Genomic DNA, 19,394 nt, shown 5'->3' on the forward strand with positions numbered 1-19,394 from the left:
ATGCTTTTTTTTGTTGTTGTTTATTTGTTTTTGTTTGTTGTTTTTTATTTTCTTTCAAAGTCTCTGGTATTCTTAACAGAAAAGAACTAGGAGTTCCTCACATTCATTGCAGTGCTTCCCCACAGTACTGACTGTGTGTGTTATGAGCTACTGAATATTGATATTCTTCTCTTTACTCCCAAGATTGTATATACTTTTTTTTTTTTTTCTCCTTAGATTTGTTTTTCAGAGGGAAGAAAAATATGCTTAAACTTGTGTCTTAAATGTGATTCAACTTAGCTTTTTCTTGCTATAATTTACATGGAGCTTAAATGGCTTAACAAACAACTTTTTTTTTGGGTCAGCTACGTGATGCTGATGCAGCATAACACACTTTTCTGCAGCAGTTCCCTTAATTAATAGGGTTTCTGAATGCTTTCGGTGAGGTCCTTCATACCAGCTTTAAAAAAGCCTCCTGATTCTTTAACCTTTATGATCAGAAGGGTGTTACTGTAGGAAAACAACTGCTTAAAATAAAAAAGCAGTGAAAATGCCTTTTAAAAAACCCTTTATAATATGAATGTATAAGTTATGATAGAGCTAGAAATACAGGGAGAGAAGGAATATCAGAGTGCAGTTTTTCTGGGAGTCTACAGTTGAAGATGAACAAGATGGTTCATTGAGATTTTCTTTTATTTTCCAAAGGAAAAAATATATCTCTCTGACATTGTCTGTTAGGAAAATGCAACTTTGAGAAATATTTGATGCAGTATATTCGTATTTATTTGTATCTTTATGACATTTTGTTAAAGATAAAAGCAAAGGAGAAAATAAGGTGCATGAGGGGGGTGTTATGGCTGAAAGGGAAGTTTATCACTAAGCTGTCATTGACAACTGAAAGAATTCATAGACTCAAGTGTCACACGATAACACATTGCTAACAGCAACTTATTTAAGTATATCATTTGGAATTTAATCTATGTGCTCCCTCCCAGGTTAGTAGCTAGAGGAAAATTGGGATCAAAGAAGGCAGAGTGTGAAAGAATCTATTAGAGTCTTAAAGTGAGTGCTTACCTTAAATGTTGAAATGGGTTTATCACCTGAATCCAGATCAATGAATCTGTGTTTAGTTTTGAGTCTGTTGCAGTGTTTTGGTCATCCAGAAAATAGGGCTGTTCTTGAAGGCAAGGTATCGTGTCTGTGCTCATCACCAAGGAAATGATGCATGGAGTCAGATGAGTTTTTGTCTTCAAGAACAACTGAATCCCATCAGCTTAGAGAAATAATTTTATACTCCTTCATAAGAACCTTGCTGACAAAGACAAACATGCCTAGTGATTCCAGGTGTGGGTTGAAAGGTGTTATGTGGTCAAAGGAGGTCTGTGAAAAACATCTTTCTTTAGAAAGCTTTGTGAAGCTTCTGGAAAGCAACAAGAGGGGGTGCAGAAGAACCTGAAAAAAGTTTGCATCTATATATTGAGTTGTGATCAGGAGTAACACTTCTGTAATTGCATTGGAAGCTGAAAATGATTTGGGTAATTGAACTAGTTAAATGATTCTGGCTTGAACTTCAGTGGTGCTTGTGCAGAGAATTCTCTGAAGGAGAGAGGAGAAAGGGCTAATGGCAACTCTCAATCACTTCGAGCACGAGGTGGTGTCCTGTGACTTCCAATAACCACAGCTGTCTTCAGTCTTCATTCTGGGATGATCTTTAGGTGCCTCTTCTGAAAAGAAGAAGTCTAATTGAGGGACTGATGTCAAAAGCATGGAGTCACTCAGTTAACACACTTATATCTCACCTAAAACACCATATCTTTAATATGGGACTTGTTTCACAGCACTGCCCAGCAAGGTGGAATCCATGGTTCCAAATATATTTTTCACCATTTATAGATTTTCATGCAGTGCCTAAAGCTTGATTTGTCACATTGGGATGATTCCACATCAAGTGCCATGAATCAAATTATTTTATAACACAATGGGTTTAGCACCTCTTGACTGTGATGAGTGGTACTGCAGAGGTACCAAAATAAATGCTCCAGAGCAGCAAGTTTTGTTCAGTATTTCGAATAAAATCTATCCACTTGTCCCCTCTCCACTTAGCTGGAGAGTAGTGCAGGAAATTGCTTTCCTTTATGGTAAATCCACATCAGTGTAGATGATGGGCTCTTTGGAATTAATCCATGCCATGGAGACAAATGTCACTGAGTCCACAGGGCAGGTAAAAACCTGGGAGCTGGTGCTGCATTCCAGTGTCCTTGGCAGCATGAAAGAAAACCCAGATGCAAAACCTGCAAAGTCTGCTAGTCCTCAATTTTTCAACCTCTGTGCATATCACTCCTTATATTTTTCTGATTATTTCAAAGTGTAACAATGTCTGTGGGGTTTTAGGCCTTACAAACTGATACCCTGTTTTGAAAAAGAGGGCAAGTTAACTTCAGACATCTGCTGATGTGAATGTTCTGGCTTTCCAGTGAAACTAGAATTAACCTACCCACATTTTTTCTTTACCTATTTAAAAATTAGAGAAATAAGAACACTTTGACTTTCTGAAAGGCTTTTCAGTTTGAGTACCTTAAAGAATATCATGAAATATAAATTATTTTCTCTTTCTATCCATTATAATCCATTTGTTGATGGAGTTATTGAGTCACATTGCAGTATTATGGAGAATGCATATCATGATGGAGAGAAAAAAGCCCCTGAGACATGAGGGGGACATTTATCAGACAGAGATATTCTGTATTTTGTGAAAAAGGAGACACATACACACACACACACACACACATATACATTGACATGCAAATTTAAAAATAATTGTACCTGTATTAACTTCCAGAGTCTTTGATAGTTTTTCCCCAAATCAAAAGCTTTGACATTCAAATGATGTTTTTGTCCTCATGAAATGTTAGAATAAAAAACCCAGGGCTATATTGATAGAAAAGTGGGGTTACATTGTAAGTGCTTGTTTGACTGCAGCAAACACCAACATATTATTGACAGAACAGTTTTTCTTCAGGTGAAGGCTCACCTTCATCTAGAAGTTTATAGGACATAGTTTGATATGGAAACTTTTCTCTGTTTATAAATATAGTTTGGTATTTTACACAGGGTGTTTTCTAGACTATCAATTTTATACTTTCCTTTTGGATTGCATGTTACTAATGCATTGTAATTTTTCCAAAATGCTGTGCAAGAAGGGACCTATTGCTCAGTGGTTTTCTGTATAAAATACTAGCCTTCCACTTCGGGTACTGTATTTTGCATTTAGTTTGAAATCCCCATGGGATATATTGAACTGCTGGAAACAATGTGGGCAGCTTGTGAGGCACAATATCAAAGCTTATAGATGGTGTAAGAGGTGGGGTTTTTTAGCTTTTTTTGCTTAAGTCTTTCAAAAATGCAGTGTCAGAGTTCAGGGGCCTCCTATTTAACTGAATCAGAAATGTTTTTATTCTCTAAATTGAGAACCATAATAAAATTGCTGTGGAGGAAAATGTGATACCTACTCTCAGTTAACTTCAGGGGTTCTTTTGCACCTCAGATACCCACATTAAGAAGTAAGTCACTTAAAGTAAACTGGAGATTTTGGTCTACGTGTCTGTAGCTAATCAATAGCTGAATATCTGTATAGATGGGAAGAATAATCACATTAATGCTAAAAAGGCTTCTGATACAGAGGTGTTCACATCATTTGTGGACTAGTTCTCCTCAGTGCATTTAATTGTCCTCTAAGCTGCTGAGAGAGGCTCGAAGACAAAAGAACTGAATAATTCCTGAACAATTACCAGATTTTTTAGTCTTTCCAGGTCTTCCTAGTCAGGAGGAAAGCATATTGCTTTTGGTCCATGGCACAAACTATTTTCTTAGGTATGGTATCGGATTGTCCCATAGTTAGTCATGTTTGAAAATAACCCTTGGGAATCCTTTTGCATCTGATGCCCTCTCAGGATGTCAGTTCTTTCAGATTTTCTGCCAGGTTTTTTATTTAGTTAAGGATATTTCTCTCAATGTTTTTAAAATGCTTAAACTTCAGTTAATCTCAGTCTAATGTAACTCTAAACTTTTTTTATTATTATTATTTGAGCATTTTAGGGCTTTCTTCTTTTATCTCCTCAATAACAAAGAGGAACACACATGCACAGAGTGAAGATGAGGTTCAGATACTGGAAACAGACAGATATATGGGAAATAAATATAATTTTTTATCATGTATCACAAAATTTCTGATATCAATGAAGAAAGTGTGGCAACCAAAGTGAGATTAGCCTTGTAAGTACCTAAGGCTGAACACAGGTCAGCCAGACAGCCCAGTGAATTTGCCAATTTTAAGTGTTGTGCTGACCAGGTAAAGCTGCAATAGAAATAACAACTAGTGTTAAAGCAAAACCAAAATCTTTATTTCAGCTAAATAGAAATCAAAGTGTCGTTTAGTGGTGCAACAATTTTTGCAAAGCAAATCCTATACTTGTTCCTAGTTGTGTTGCTGTCATATGGTGGAGAGATTCACATGCACACTTTTAAAAGAAGTACTACAACAGAAATTTCAAACTGAATAAATCTCTGAGAAAAATTTACTTCCTCATGTAGCATTTATATTAACACTGCTACTTTACTGGAGACAAATTAAGGGGAAGACTTATTAGATAAAAATTACTTGCACACACTGTAATTGCAATAGGTTAAGAACCCATAAGTGCTATCCCAAATAATGGAAAGAAAATGTAAGCATTTAACCTCATGAACCCTTGTCCATTCTTGGTATTTGGATATATGCTGGAATGATCGTTTCCAATCTTATTTTTATGTATTTTGTGTCAGGATTTCTATGTAAGACATATATTCTGTGTGGAAGCACATAAGAATAGTGAGACAGGAATCTCAGTAAACAATTTTATAATATCAACCTTGGCATGTGGCAATTCACTCTCTTCCAAAGTCATCCATAGCATTTGCAATCCATTTTATGAGAAACATTAGGAAAAAGTGCAATTTGAGGTGCTCAATAATCTGTATGGCTTCCCCCCCCTACAGAGCTGAATTACACACTGAAGTATTGGAACTATGCTGGAATTGTGAATCATAAATACATGTGAAATCTTATTTTCTGATTTTGAATATGCTTGACTATACCAAAAACCCATCTATCTAGTGGAAACACTTTGAACTGAAACATAGAAAACCTTATTCTTGCTCTTGTGTCTCGGTCACAAAACCAAACATATGCTTTTGGGGTTTGATTTTTATTCATAGGAAAATTATGCTAACATTAATTTACCAAGGGAGGCTCCAGACCCTACAGTTCCATACCTAGACCAGCAGCATTATGTTTTGCTCTCTGTGTTCCATATAGGTGTTTTCTGGAGTAACTTTTTAATAACCTCTTCCAAAATATTAATTCTACCTGCTGCAGCAACATTAGCAACAACTGCTGGCTTGTGAACTCCCAGAAAAGCAGTAGAATGTAACAATATTAATTAAGTCCTTAAAATGAGGGCAATGAGTAGAGTGATAATGAGCAAACCTCTCCTACGTTCATTAGTTGCAGAAGAGTGTATTTCTTATTACAGAACTGATTTTTGTAGGAGCAGCTCATAGTATGATTGAATTCTGAAGGTTCATTTGTATTAAATATGACAAAATTATGTATAAAGTAGGTATATGAATCACCATTCAAGGTTTTATAGCTTTTTGACTTCCAATCAAAACTGTATTGTTACTGGTAAATGATTGAGACTGACTTTCTGTTGTAGCACCCTTAGCAATGTGGCACTGGGGATTTGGGCTTGTAGCTGAGCGAGAATATAAGTGTATTTCAAATAAGGAAATAAACCCAATGTTGATGGTCTTGCAGTAAATGAAATAGGAACATATTAACGATGGAAAAAAAAAATGAAAGGTGCTGCGTATGTGAGCCGAGGTCTGTGGGACTGAAAGCATAAATAGTCTAAAAATTGGTGTGTAAAAATCCATACTCTGAATAGGAGGACAAAGTTCGACTCAATGGGTGAAAAATGTTAGTTTTACTACCTGTTTGCTAGTGAAAACTTAGTACTTCTCTGTGTTTGTGACCATTGTTTTCATTTCCATTTCATTTTTCAACTTCTAACAAGAGTCTGTGCAGCCCCATATTCTCATCTGTTGCATCTGCAAAGTGGACGGAGAGTTCTTGTCTTACCAGAAAAGATTTAAAACCCCCAGACTTAAACCTCCCTCAACTTTAATGTCTTTGATCTCATTATTATCACTCAGGGAAGACTCTGCTAAGGGCTGCCACACACTGATGGTTTATTTTGCTTATCCCTTTCAAGTCAGCACAACACTTATGAAGCATAAGGGGTGCCAATCATTTGGAATGCTTGTGCTTTGCTACACGGAGGGGGACTGCTCCCCACCGGGAATGCTGCTTTACCCAGGCAAGGGAGGACCTGGAGGCAGAAGGCACAGAATGATAATCAAATAAGTAGAGCTTTAGCATTGTGGTATGTGCAGGTAGAGACCCTGCAGAGCTGCCTGTGTGAGCTCAGACTTCCTAGACGTGCTGGAATCCTCTGGAAAGAGCTGAAGTGGCAAATCAGCCAATTTCCCTCATTTCTAGCTAAGATAAATTTGTCTGGATGGCTTGTAACTCTCCCTGCTTATGAATGAGAGCCTTTGAGTTAAATGCATCACTCCTGATAAGAAAAAGAAGATTAGGAGACAATGACATCTGCTGGCTTTGGAAAGAGAAGGCATCAAACCAGCACATCCTGATGAGGGGAGGGCTTTGCTTTCCAGCTTCATTTTGACTATTCCATGAGCTGGGAAGCTATGAACTTATAAAACAACACGAAGAAAGGTCCTTGGACTGAGTCCTGCTGCCAGGAGCACCTGGCACCTCGAGAAGGAGAGTGGCTGCTGGCTAATGCTGCGTCTGGACTGAGCAAGGGCAGGAGGGTGTTGCAGGGAAAAGGAAGGACCTGACCAGCAGCTCAATGCCAGGACCTGTTTCTCTGAGGGCACTCTCAGAAAATGTCCTGAGAGACATTTCTGGACCACTTGCTTCTTGATTTGGATAAGGACAATCACAGCTAACTATCCTTCAAGAAATATATAGTCCCATAAAACCAGAAAAGAAAAAAAAAAAAAAAGACAGGTTTTATTTTGTTTTATTCCTTCTTTGAGATGATGGGATAGATTCCTTTTCAGGCATTTCTCTTGGAATTCTTAGTTATCACTGTGCTATATACAGTATGAAGTACCTTCCATTTGGTGATGTCAGAAATCTTTAAAAAATAAGTTCATAAATTCTGCCTTCCTTTTTTTTCCCCCCCTCCAAAGTTAGGAACTTCTTATCCAACATTTCCAGTTTCATTTGTTTGGGGATCATAAGACTGGATTGAAAATCATAACATTTGCATTGAATATTTTAGGAAGATTTTTCTGCATTTGCTTTACAGGTTTGATTAAGATTCATATCCTAAATCCTTTTGCAATCTCTTAAATCTCCAAGTGTCATGCAATCACATCCCTCTAGCAGCAGAGATCTAAGGAAAATATTAAATAGGAGGTGTTGTGAATTAAAAAATGAGATTTTTAGCATTTGGAAGCCTTTTTAGCACAGGAGGCACCTGGAGAAAATGGAGGCACTATTTTTTCAAAGGTTTCTTTGGGGGCCCAAAAACCAAATGAAAATACCAAAAAGAAAGCCTAGGCTCCCAGCTGGTCTTACTGCAGTGGATCCTAACGCTTCTCTTGGGTAGGGAGTTGGAGAGAGAGATGTTAAAGCAGTTTGGCTGCAGTAAAATAATGTCCAAATGTCTGTGTGGCCTTTGATTTGATCACTCAGACTCAGCACAAAGGGAAAGTCGATTACAATACAGGCAGGAGACTCTAAGTACTTATTATTTAGTCTGTGTTGTCTATTTTCTGTTCATCTTTATTATAGCCTGTTTCTTGCCTTTTACCACTTACCCTCAAGTCAAACTCCAGAGTTTGACTTACTAGCTGATAACTGCTAGAATTCAACCTGCTGGTTTTTGTTTGCTTTTTTATTCTCTTTTTTTTTTTTCTGACTATCGTTCAAATGTTTGTCAACCTGCATTTCCCGTCCTAACCCATGTATTGAAAGGAAAAATGTTCTTAACGGGATACAGTAACATAGATTTGAAGTTAAATGGATGTATTGGGATTATGGTTTCACTTGGCAAGCAATTGCACTGTGTCATCCTGGTGCTTTTGTACGGAAAATATAATTTACTTATTTCCAGGTTGGGAATGTAAAAGTGTGTCTGTGATTCTCTGTCAGTCAGCTGTCATCCACCCTCCCTGCAGTAGTTTTTGCTGTTGGTTTTGTTCTTTTAGGTGTTTCTGTTGTTGTGGTTCTTGTGGTTCTTTTCTCTAAATCAAACCTGGTCATCTAGATGACACACTGTACCTGGGTTTGTACAAGAGACATGTTGAAGTATCACAAAAGGGAGTCAAAAAGATGAAAGCTCTCTGGGCCCAAATACTTTAAAATCTCCTCTGTAGACAAAAAAAAAACTTGTTAGCATTCATAGCACGCCTGCTAGAACTGCATTATATATTGTTGCCACGTCAGTTTGTAATATTGGTACACGGCTTCAGTGCCTTGCTTGGATTTGTAATTACATTTAAATAATTTAACTCCATTACACCACAATGTCTAGTGGAAATGTATGATTCTTTAGGAAGACGTTTCCTTTCAGATTGATCTAATGACTTCAGAAAATGCTGCTGCTATTAATGCTCGTTAACTATTGATATGCAAAAATAAAACTGTTAGGAGTGCAGTGGAAGACATTAATAAATATGCTCCTTTTTGAGGAGATTTTTGAGACCTGTTTGATAACTCATCATTTGATTTGTGTTCTGTGTCAGATAACCTTAATAGCTTGGCTAGTTGTATTTTGCAGATCAAAGGTAACTTTTATCAAAATCAGGCTGAAAGGGTTCCAGCTGATGAGTGACTGAAGCCATCCAGTGAAACACAGTAATTGTTCTACAGAAACGCAATGCCCAGTTATTTCTTGGATGGCAACAAGTTTTCTTGGACTGAAAAGGACTGTGTTCACATGTAGCTGGAAAAGTAGAGTACACACAGTAGATTTTTTTGGTGCAGGTTTATTAATAGATTTATATTGGATGTGTAAAGAATAGCATAACTTTGTATCTTCTGGAATTTACCTCATACTTCACTTTCAATTTGTACAACCACTTTGAAGTTGTTTTCCAGTCTTCTGATGAGTTTCTTTTTGGGTTTAGTTCGGTTTTGTTTGGGTTCGTTTTGTTTGTTTTTTGTTTTGGTTTGATTTTTACTGAAAACACTCTACCACAGCTTGTGAGCATAGAAAGCTACATCCTCAGTGGCACCGTGAAACAATTTATGGAGAGCTAGAGTAATTCATCACAGGCACTTAGTAAATCTGTTGCACCTTCTTGTCCTTGAGTTGCTGATTCACTTCTTGCTGTCAGTCCAGGAAATGGGCACAGGACTCTACTGTCTCTCTTCCCGGGTTTATCTCCGAGCTTCAACTGCTGTTTTTTTCCCTTTGTCCCACCTGTTTGTTCATCTCCATCAAATTTGCCTGCCTTCTCCCAGTCCTTTATCTTCCTTTAATCCTTCATTTCCTTGTAATTTCATTTCCTCTTCTAAAGTCTTTTTAACGTCTCCCACTCTTTTTTTGTTGATTTCCCATGATGGATTTCTTGTGATGCTCTCAGGTTTGCAGTGCTCCATGTGGATGACGTGCTCTGGCACCACAGTGGCAGCTCTCTGTACCCCTCCATCCCTCCCACCTGCAGTGACAGGATCAGATTTGTGTAACTGTAGGAAAAAAAAAACCCTGAAAGTGTCTGGATCAGGTTTTCCAGTCCATTTATCACAATATAGATTTCCCTCTTCTTAAGAGGCTTCTGGGGAGCAGGGAGAAAAATCAGACGTATATGAAGCTAAGTGGAAGAGATCTGAGTGAAGTGCCAGGACTCTTGTTTTATTTTCCAAATGTGTTTTTTTGTTTTCTAATTTTTTTCTAATTTTTCAAATAATGGTGAAATTAGTAGATTAATCTAAGGGGTTTTTTACGTGCTAATGGACAGTGCTAAAAAAAACCTGAAGGTTTTTTTTAACCATGTGCCTTTAAATATTTCTCTATAAACCACTTGGAGGCTTTGTTGTTTTTAAGCTAAATGGCAACCATCTAAATTACTGATTTTGTATTTCCCTGATGGACTAAATGCGTTGATCTGCTTTAATATAATCAATAACAGAAATACACTCTGATTTAGACAAAAACAGATGATTAAGTGTTTTTAGAAAATGAGAACAAATAGCCATGTCTCCCTGTTGTCAAACACATTCCTTTGTTTGATTGAAAGTGCAGATATTTTCATTGTTCGTTAGCTGTGATACTTAATGAAATGGACCTATTGCTACAGCCCAAAACTACATATAAATTACATATTGTTATAGTTGCTATGGCAAATAATTACCATTATTTAATGGTAACTTATGAGACCATTAAGTATCAAGGCAGATGTAGTTGCTAAAATGCGAAGTGCTCTTTCTCTCTGGAATTTATTTAATAATAGAACTAGCTTATTTTTTCTTAATTGTCTGGGTTGATATGTGTTTTGAATTGTGTACTTCTGAAATATTAATGGGTATACAAGGGGCAGCTTGCTTTGGACACAGAATATATTTGTATGTATTCTGTGGTTTTGGTTCTTGTACTTCTAGTTTTAAAGATGTTCTTCACTCATACTCCAACCTTCTTTCTCTCCCATCTGTTAGTGTTAAGAAACTGTGACAGTACCTTCTCATTTATGAGCCCTACCCTGCTTCAGGGTTCACCTCAATAGGGTTTTACCCTTTAATATCTGAGGTATTTGAATTTTTATTGTAAATGACATTCTGAGTTACAGCCAAGATGATGTTACTGGTGGAAGTACTTGATGCTGACCTCTTAAAAAGGAACATTTTCCATCATGCATAAATCTCTTGGGATTGTTCATGGAAATGAACAAACATGCCTCTTGCAGAATTCTGGCTAAAAGGGAATCATTGTAGTTTACTTGGGAGGGAAACAGATGCAACCACGTGGGTAAGTGTAAGTAGAAACACTGGAAGTTCAACACATTGCAGCAGAAAAGATGGAAATAAAGCTTGGGTGTATATTACACTGTCAAACCCAGTAGTAATTTTAAGATTAATTTACCTTCCCACTGTTGATACACATCACATTTCCCCTGAGCTGAGTCAAATCCTGTTTATTTCTTGCATTTTCTTTCCCTACATCAACATTTGAAAAATGTCTAATACAGAGAAAAGTCTGGAGGTGAGTGTTATTTAAACAATAGATTGATCCAGGACATTGTATACAAATAAATGGTAGGGGAGTAATTGCAGATTTTGCACATCTCTAACAAATATGTGGCAATTGAGATGAAAATTCAGTAGGTATTTTTGAGTGTGTGTTGTGCAGTGCTGTTCCTCCTTGACAAAAGACTTATAAATAAGATTTTGCTGTGAGAAAGGTCAGTGGTTGTTGTTTTATCAGGTACTATTTGGTTCATGACTAAACATTTCTGTACCAGTGTGCTATTACCAGTGGCTAAACTCCTTCTTGTTTAAGATGATCCAGCTTTGCCATAGAGACCACACAAACACCAGCCAGCTTGGAATCCACACTCTGTCGCTTGCAGTGTCAATGCTGTGACTTGTCCAGGTTGAATTCTGTTCTCAAGGAGCTGGACAGAAGTGGTGTATGTAGGGTTTTTTTCTTACAAAAGTGGCTCTGGCTCATTTCTCATTTTGTTCATATCTCAAATATCTGAAGGGAAGAAGAATGAAAACTGTGTGAGGCAGTGTGACATTTAACACAACATAACCTCATCAATTAAAGAGCTTAGATTTGGCAAAGATTAGTATTTACAGCATGTAAATAAAATTATTAATTACATAAGATATTGTTTACTAAGATTCTTAATCCTCGTGCTTCAGGGTGTAAACTAATTAGCAGGCAATGCTGAAAAATGGCATCATTTTATGATAGGATTTAATGAAAAAATGTAGATGAACACAATGAAAGCTGCCATATGATATTAGTAGATCAGCACAGAAGTCCCTGGCTCTTGATGGGAGGTTGTACACGCAAAAAAAGCTGGTAGAAATAATCCCCATCAACCGAACAACTGAAGTGGGGATGCAGCAGCCCTTCAAGGGGAAGAAAAGCTTGAAAAATCAGAGATTCAACTTTCTTTAAGAGTGGTATCCATAAGAATGGGTGATAATTAAATGTATATCTCAAATAGACCTTTGTCAGCCTAGACAACTCCATGAGTGTTTTAGGCACAGACAGTGCATTCATCCTTCTGAAATGTGTAAAACTTCACAACTTTTCAGTCAGGAGAAAAGTGGCTTAGAAGAACCTTGTGCAAGGGGGTGGCTCTGCCTTGCCCTTCAGACCAGGGCACTTTGGCAGCTTTGTGCTTCAGTGGGTAATGAGGGTTAGGAATGGCCAGCAGCCAGCAGAGGTCAGATCCCTGTAACAATTCACCTTCTTCCTAGAAGCCTGTAAAAGAACAGATAAACCCCCGTTTCACGCAGCTGCACAGTGCTATACTGTGAGCAGGACTGATTTCTCTCAGGCCGATTTTCCCATACAGAATCTGCACTGCTTTCAGCTGTTCCAATCCCCCTCCTTGCTCATCCATAGCATGGATTCACTGGATCTTTCAGGATAAGTCCAGGCTCATGACCCCAGCACACTTATCTTCCTTGTCCTGTTCACAGAAACTTGTAACAGAGAGCAGCTCTGTTCTTTCACTGGGCTGTGCTGGGAGCCCACTGGAGAGCCTTGATAGTTATCTGTGCTCCCAGAGCTTCATCAGGAGCTCATGGATGTGATGAGAATAAAGAGAAGGATATGCCAGTGTCAAACTAATTAAAATCTTATCATCTTAATGTCACTTTTGTGATTGAATTCACAAAGCCACCAGGCTTCTGTGTATTTGTGTGTATATTTGTGGAGGTGTATGTGTTCAGAGTGAGTGCGTCTGTGTTCAGTCCCGGAGAGAGAAACAGGCATGGCAGAAACAAGAAACTACAAAGTTACTTGGGGTTGCAGACCCCAAGGTAATAAAAACAAGGTAGGAATCAGCTTCTCCTTTCTTTACACCCAAGATGTGGGTAAAGAATGACCTGTGGAGTTATGGATAGTTCATATCACGTATTTTCTTAAAATGGGATAGAATGTGAAAACTTTGGAGAATCCAAGTGTTTTTTCTGCTCGCGTGCAAATAAGGTGACTTAAACATTATGTCTTTACTTCTGTTTATTCTGGTCCCATAATAGAAGTAGACATCTTAGCTCATGCAGGTTAATTAATGACTGCTGCCTTTCTGGCTACAGAACTGACTTGGGATCAAGGCTCCAGACAGAATCAGGTTTCAGGACTCTGGATATTATAGTGGGAGAAGAATCTCATTCCTGCCTTTGTCAAGCATTCTGGACATCAAATAGTGTGGTGATCTGTTAGTCTGTGGATGACTTCATCCCTCACTAGTCATTGAGTAGAGTATAAAGGTTACAAGGACACTGAAGCAGCAAAAACTTAGAGCAACTTCCTACAGTGCAGTATGAAAAATGAGAGTTTTTAGGCTTTGATGAGATCACAGAAGTGAAACTGAAACAATTAGAAAGATGGTAGGTTGTATTGCCATTGCACAGTACTATTCTTCGAGCTCTTTTCTTTCTAGGCTGTCTCACTAATTTTTTTCTTGAAGTATAAGATCATTAAAAGTTACATGAAGTGAATAATTTTTCTGTTTCTTTGTGTTGAAGTCATGGATTGATGATACTCTCACTCATGTCTGAAACTCATTTACCATTATTTTAATTTATTTTTCTAATTGTCTTATTGTTTTGCTAAATAATTAGTATAATAAGGTTTTGCAGGGCTTTCCAGACAAAATGAAAAGCACAGGATGGTATATGCAATGAATGATTTTTGAAATTTCCTGGCCCAGGCTTTCAACAATGGTAATTTTTTAAGTAGGGAGTAGGTGATCACAGTCTTGAATTCCCAACCACACATTTATCTGTTTATGTAATTTGCTGCTCATTGGGATTACCTGCTTTTGTCAATAGGCTGTTAGTCCTTCAGCTTGTGAAGTGATGGCCTGGATTCTGTTGCTCTTCTCTCTTTTTGCCACTGGCTCTCAGTTTTTGCTTTGGCAGATTGCTTCTGGTCAGTCAGCGGCTTTTTATTTTGGTAAGAGTTCTGTAGATGGCTAACATTTTTTTGCATGATTGAAATGAGAGTAAGAAGTAGTGGAAAGAAAGTAGAAGAAAACTGTTGTAATTGTAATTTACTGTGATTGAGGAATCCTCAAGCATAGGCTGCAGTTAAACCCCATCACATCTGCAGTAAGCAAATAAAGTCCTAATGAGAAATTAAAAGTGTTGCAATGATTCCAAACTTCATATTCCCATGGAACTCTAAACTGATGCTTCTCCAATATCCAGAAGGAGATACCAAGATGAGAAATTAGTAAAATTATGTTAATCTAAGTTAGCACTTAAAGTCCATTGAAGTTTGGTTAACTAGATACTCTAATTTCAGCTACTCATGTGCTTTCAGTTAAGTCCTTCGTAAGTGCTTTATTTAGATGTGGATGATGTTTTTTCCATCAGGCATTCAAGCAGAATATGGAATATAACTCCTACAAGTGCAGCAGATTTTACAGCCTGCACTTCTTACTGAAGGGAACTGGAAGGAAGTGGAGTTATTTCCTTCATGTGTTACCAGGATGAATTAGCTTATGTTTGCTAATTAGTGCACTAATCTCTCAGTAATACATTCTTTTTCTGCATGGATTTACATTCTTCTAGTGGTTTTTATTGGTACAGCATCCTGGTATTTTTGTGTGTTTTTCCAGGTATAAAGAAGATTTCAGACTCAAAGGGGGGAGGAGGTATGAGTAACATCTAAAAGAGGATTTAAAAACAGTGTTGCAGTAATGCTAAATACGTTATTGCCAAAAGGACAGGAATGAGATCTCATCCCAATCTGCATAGAAAAATCCAGATAAAAAGCATTTTAATAGCCTTTAGGATTGCCATAGAGCTTTGTATTTGCTGTTCTGTAGTTACTGAATGGTAGCCCATGGGCTGCTGGCTGCCTGTGTCCCCTTTGATTTATCCACACACCAAAGCTCAGCAAAGGTACCACAGCAGACAGAGGGAAGTGTTATAAAGTGTGACAAACCCTGTTTCCTCGGAGGAGTTCAGCTGCCATGATGCATATTTTACATCTTTCTCTGATGTAATGAGAGGTGTGAGTTCCTTTCTGATGTTACATTTTGGAGCTGGCTACACAGATTTAGCCTTGCCTGGAGCCAGAAGATGTCCATCAACGTGAAATGTTTCATTTTCGGTGAAGTGGCAACAAATTTTTTGCAACCAGAAAGAAAGGGTGGGTTTTCCTGACACATTCAGCCCTGATTTTTGAAGACAGATAGGGCTTAATGAGCACCCTGCTCATTAGGATTGTAGGTTGATAAATATTCTGGCTTAATAAAATACAATCCATTAAATAAAGTCCATCAAAACTTCCATAAAATGTTTCAGGAATTCAGAATGAAATAGAAAATGATCTGAAAGTATCTGCAGAGGTAAAACCAAAGCACATGAAAACACACCTCTGCAGGAAGTTTAGCTAAGCTGAGAAATACTTAGAAAAGGAAATGATGATATAAAATGAGAAACTTCTGAAGGATGAAAGAGAAATGGTTCAGGAAAAAAAAAAAGAAAACCTTTCAGTTTAAATAAGTGATCTGCTGTAAAGACAAAGTAACCTGAATTTTATTTTTTACACTTAATTCTGCTGTGTATTAAAGCAGGAGTCTTAACTTTCAGACTGACACTATATTTTGTCAATCATAATTCTCTTCTGATTCCAATGTCAACAAGTTCTTCTTTACCAAGCTTTGTGCTGTTATTTCATTCAGCAAACTCACTGATTAATTTCAATAAAAAGACCACTGCCCACAAAGAGAATATTTAAATTCAATAGTTAAGAAGAGAGAAATTAGGAAATGCATAGTTTTGAATAAATTAACCAAGAAAGTGATATTCTTAATCTTCCTTTGTTACATCTAAACTGTTCTCTTTGTTGAAGCATACACATGTTCTTTATTTCTGTAAAGCTGTTATAGACTGAGAATGACTGTACATAAGCTACAGAATGTAGGTGTAAAACCAGAACTATGAGATTACCTGTTTAAAATTCAATTTTTTTTCTCTTTTCTTTTCAAGAGGTAAATAAATAGATATTTCCAAATGATTCCACAAGGACATTATTTGGGGAGAAGATGCTAAGTAAAATATTATCCCTTCTCACAGTGGGACATAACTAGCTGAAATTTCTTCAGTTGTGAAATTTGATTGTAATAATAGAGGAAGACTGCTTTGAAAAGCTCCTGTGATACAAGTTTATAGGGATCTGGCAGTGCTCAACTATGTACCTGGAAGACATTTACATACATAAAGCCTGAAGAGAAATTATTATAATCAATTGTATTGTTTTTCCTCACATTTCAGAGTACTGTATTATTCCATAATACAGCAAAAATCATGTGAGAAAAAGGGGATGTCATGTTAATTCATCTAACTACACTCTAATTTTCAGGTCCTGTGCTTGGCTGGGGAATAGCACTGGCAGGATAGTGGCTGCTGGCAGAGAAGTTCATTTCTTTCCCAGAAGAAAAGAAATCAAAACAGCTTTGCACTGATCAGCTGGCACAGGCTGCTGGATCAATGGTTGGCAATTTGCAGGGCTGTGCTGCAGATAAGGCTGTCACATTTTGGCAGTCTCATCACTACCAGTCAGCCACATAATAGCTGATAGGTCCCTTTCAGATAAAGATGAGTAGAAGATAGAAAACTGAAGAGAAAGGGGAGTAAAAGGGGGATAGAGGAGGAAGGCAAGGTGACAAATCAGTATTTTCAACCTCATTTTGTGGCTGTGCTCCTTTGGTTTCCATTTCATTTAAATGTGTGTTAATATTGCTGTTAATTTTTTCAGTGTTCAACTGATAGTGGTGCTCATCAGAGTGATTCTTGGATTTGTGCTTTATCCTTCTGAAAATGAACAGATGTTTGCTGAGAAACAGTGCCTCTCCCCAAGCCCCCAAACCCAAAAGCACAGGTTCAAGATGTCAAAAATCTGTCTGCTTTCCATTTTACGATTGCAGCCTCTCACTTTCTTTAGTGTAAATATGACATTGAGTGTGGTTATCTTGAAAAAAGGAAGTGGACTTTTGGTCAGATCTCCTACTGGTCCATTATTTCTTGCAGTTTAACTCTCGAGGGTCTGGGCGTTTCTTTAGCAAAGGTTGTGTCCTGGGGAAGACAAGGTAGTAAAGAAGTGAACAGGATTAAAGGTGCTTAAGTAGCAGCTGAATTATTTTCAGATATTTCTGGGTTTGGGAAAGTTGTGAAAAATAGAAGCTTCCTCTGAATTCTTCTGTTTCCCATTGTTCTAGTGTTTCACAACAGTTCATAAGGAAATCTGTGACTGGATGACCGTGTAATGGAAAGGGGTGTGGGAGTCATTACCTTAGTACTGATAAAGCTGCTAAATTTGCTTAGGGAGATGTAGATGTTTCCAAGAGCCTGAGAGCACACAGAGTAGAGGATTCATTAATAAAAAAAGTGTCCTGGCTATTCTTAATCATCTTGAATCTTGAGCTTTTATTAGGTATTCCTGACTATAGGGAATGCTCCCTAATTCCAATGTCTAGTCTTCTACAGCCTTCCAAAATCAATTATACCCAGTGAAGGAAATAAGTAATTTTTTTTTACTTTTTCATTTTTTATTTTTTTTCCCCAGATTTTACCTATCAGGAGGAAAAAACGCTTATTTTCTTTGTAAAGGAACAAAAGTAATTTTTTTCCCTGCAAAACCAATTTTCAATTTTTTTTTTTATCGGAGCATTTTAATATGACTCATTTTGGAAATCTCCATGCAAATTATTTCTGCTGTTTAGTCCTTTGGTCTCTCTCTTGAGAATAGAGGAAAACAACTCCTCTTGATCCGTTGCAGAGAAGCCAGTGAAACTCTATGTATCAGCAGTGAGGTAGAAGAACCCTCCCTAAAGTCCAAAAGGATTTGGGATGTAGTCAGCCAAGTCTTTCAGACTATTTTCCAACTTGATTTAGTCAATTCTTATGGTGCATTGCACCACTTTGTTGTGACTTGATGTCAGAAATACTAAGAAAAAGAAAGGGGAGGGGTCGTGGGGGAACCTTTCCTTATTGGCATTCTGGGGAATTAAAGTCCAGGAACGAGAATGGCACAGTGGCAGCTGACATGGATTGTTTATTTAATTCTTTCAATTTGTTCACTTTAATGAAACACCGAAAGATTTGAGTGAGCGGTAATTAACAAGACAGAGCCTGTCTAATGAAACCAGTACAGGAGGGTATTTGTTTCAAGGATCAATAAAAGACTGTGAGTGAGGATCATACCAGCATCAGTCAGGAAAACAAATCACCTCGTGCCAATCAATTGTCATGCTGCACATGCATGAATCTGTGTGAAGCACTTTAAATATTGCATCAGTAGAAAGACAGGAAAAGAAAAGCTCGGTGAATTTGGAGGTATCTAGTACTTAATTTGTTGGTCTGTCAGGTACTATAATTATACTTGTAGCATTCTTTTTCTGTGCCTTCCATAGTCATTACTAAGCAAGTCTGGTGACATAATCTAATTAGAGTATTCTTCTCTTAGAGCACACTGAGTCCATTCCAGAGGGTGTCTTTTATTCTAACTATTGCTGCTTGCACGTTTTCGGGAAAACAACATAGACGACACTGCCAGAAAGAAAGAGAGAAAGCAGAGCAGCTGATAGAAAAAACTACTTCTCTGACAATCCTTTTGGCCCTCCAGAGGTAGCAGTTGGATTCCCTGTTGCCACTAGTTGACTTAGCAATTAATAATGCAGCAATTAGCAGCGAGTTGCCAGATCTCAGTGCACAAGGCAGGATTTTATTTATACAGGGACGTTACTGACAACAACAGAGTAAAAAAGGGAACAGCGGTGGAGAAGTTGTATCTCAAAATACAGAATCAATTTGATTGTGGGAAGAACAGGGTTAGTGATAAAGGAAGGTAAATATGTGCTACACGAGATTATTGGAAGCAATTTTGGAGCTGATGTAAAATTGTTTTGCTTCTAAAGAACGTAAATTTGAAATTACGTACTTGAAAGAACAGATCTCAAAATGTTTTTAACTGCATGGAAAGATGCAAATTATAGAGAAATGTTTAGGAAGTGGATTACATTGCTACCTGTATTTAGAATGGGATTGAATGAAAGAAGATATGGATGGCCTCCTTTGAGAAATGGCT

General features: G+C 37.5%; 1 protein-coding gene across 2 annotated transcripts in view; it reads left to right on the forward strand.

Annotated features, from left to right (window-relative positions):
- The window catches only part of PCDH11X (protocadherin 11 X-linked), a 461,507-nt gene that overhangs the window by 256,414 nt on the left and 185,699 nt on the right, over positions 1-19,394 (forward strand). The window lies entirely within an intron of this gene.

The sequence above is a fragment of the Chiroxiphia lanceolata genome, chromosome 14, assembly GCF_009829145.1.
Source record: "Chiroxiphia lanceolata isolate bChiLan1 chromosome 14, bChiLan1.pri, whole genome shotgun sequence".
Taxonomy (NCBI): Eukaryota; Metazoa; Chordata; class Aves; order Passeriformes; family Pipridae; genus Chiroxiphia; species Chiroxiphia lanceolata.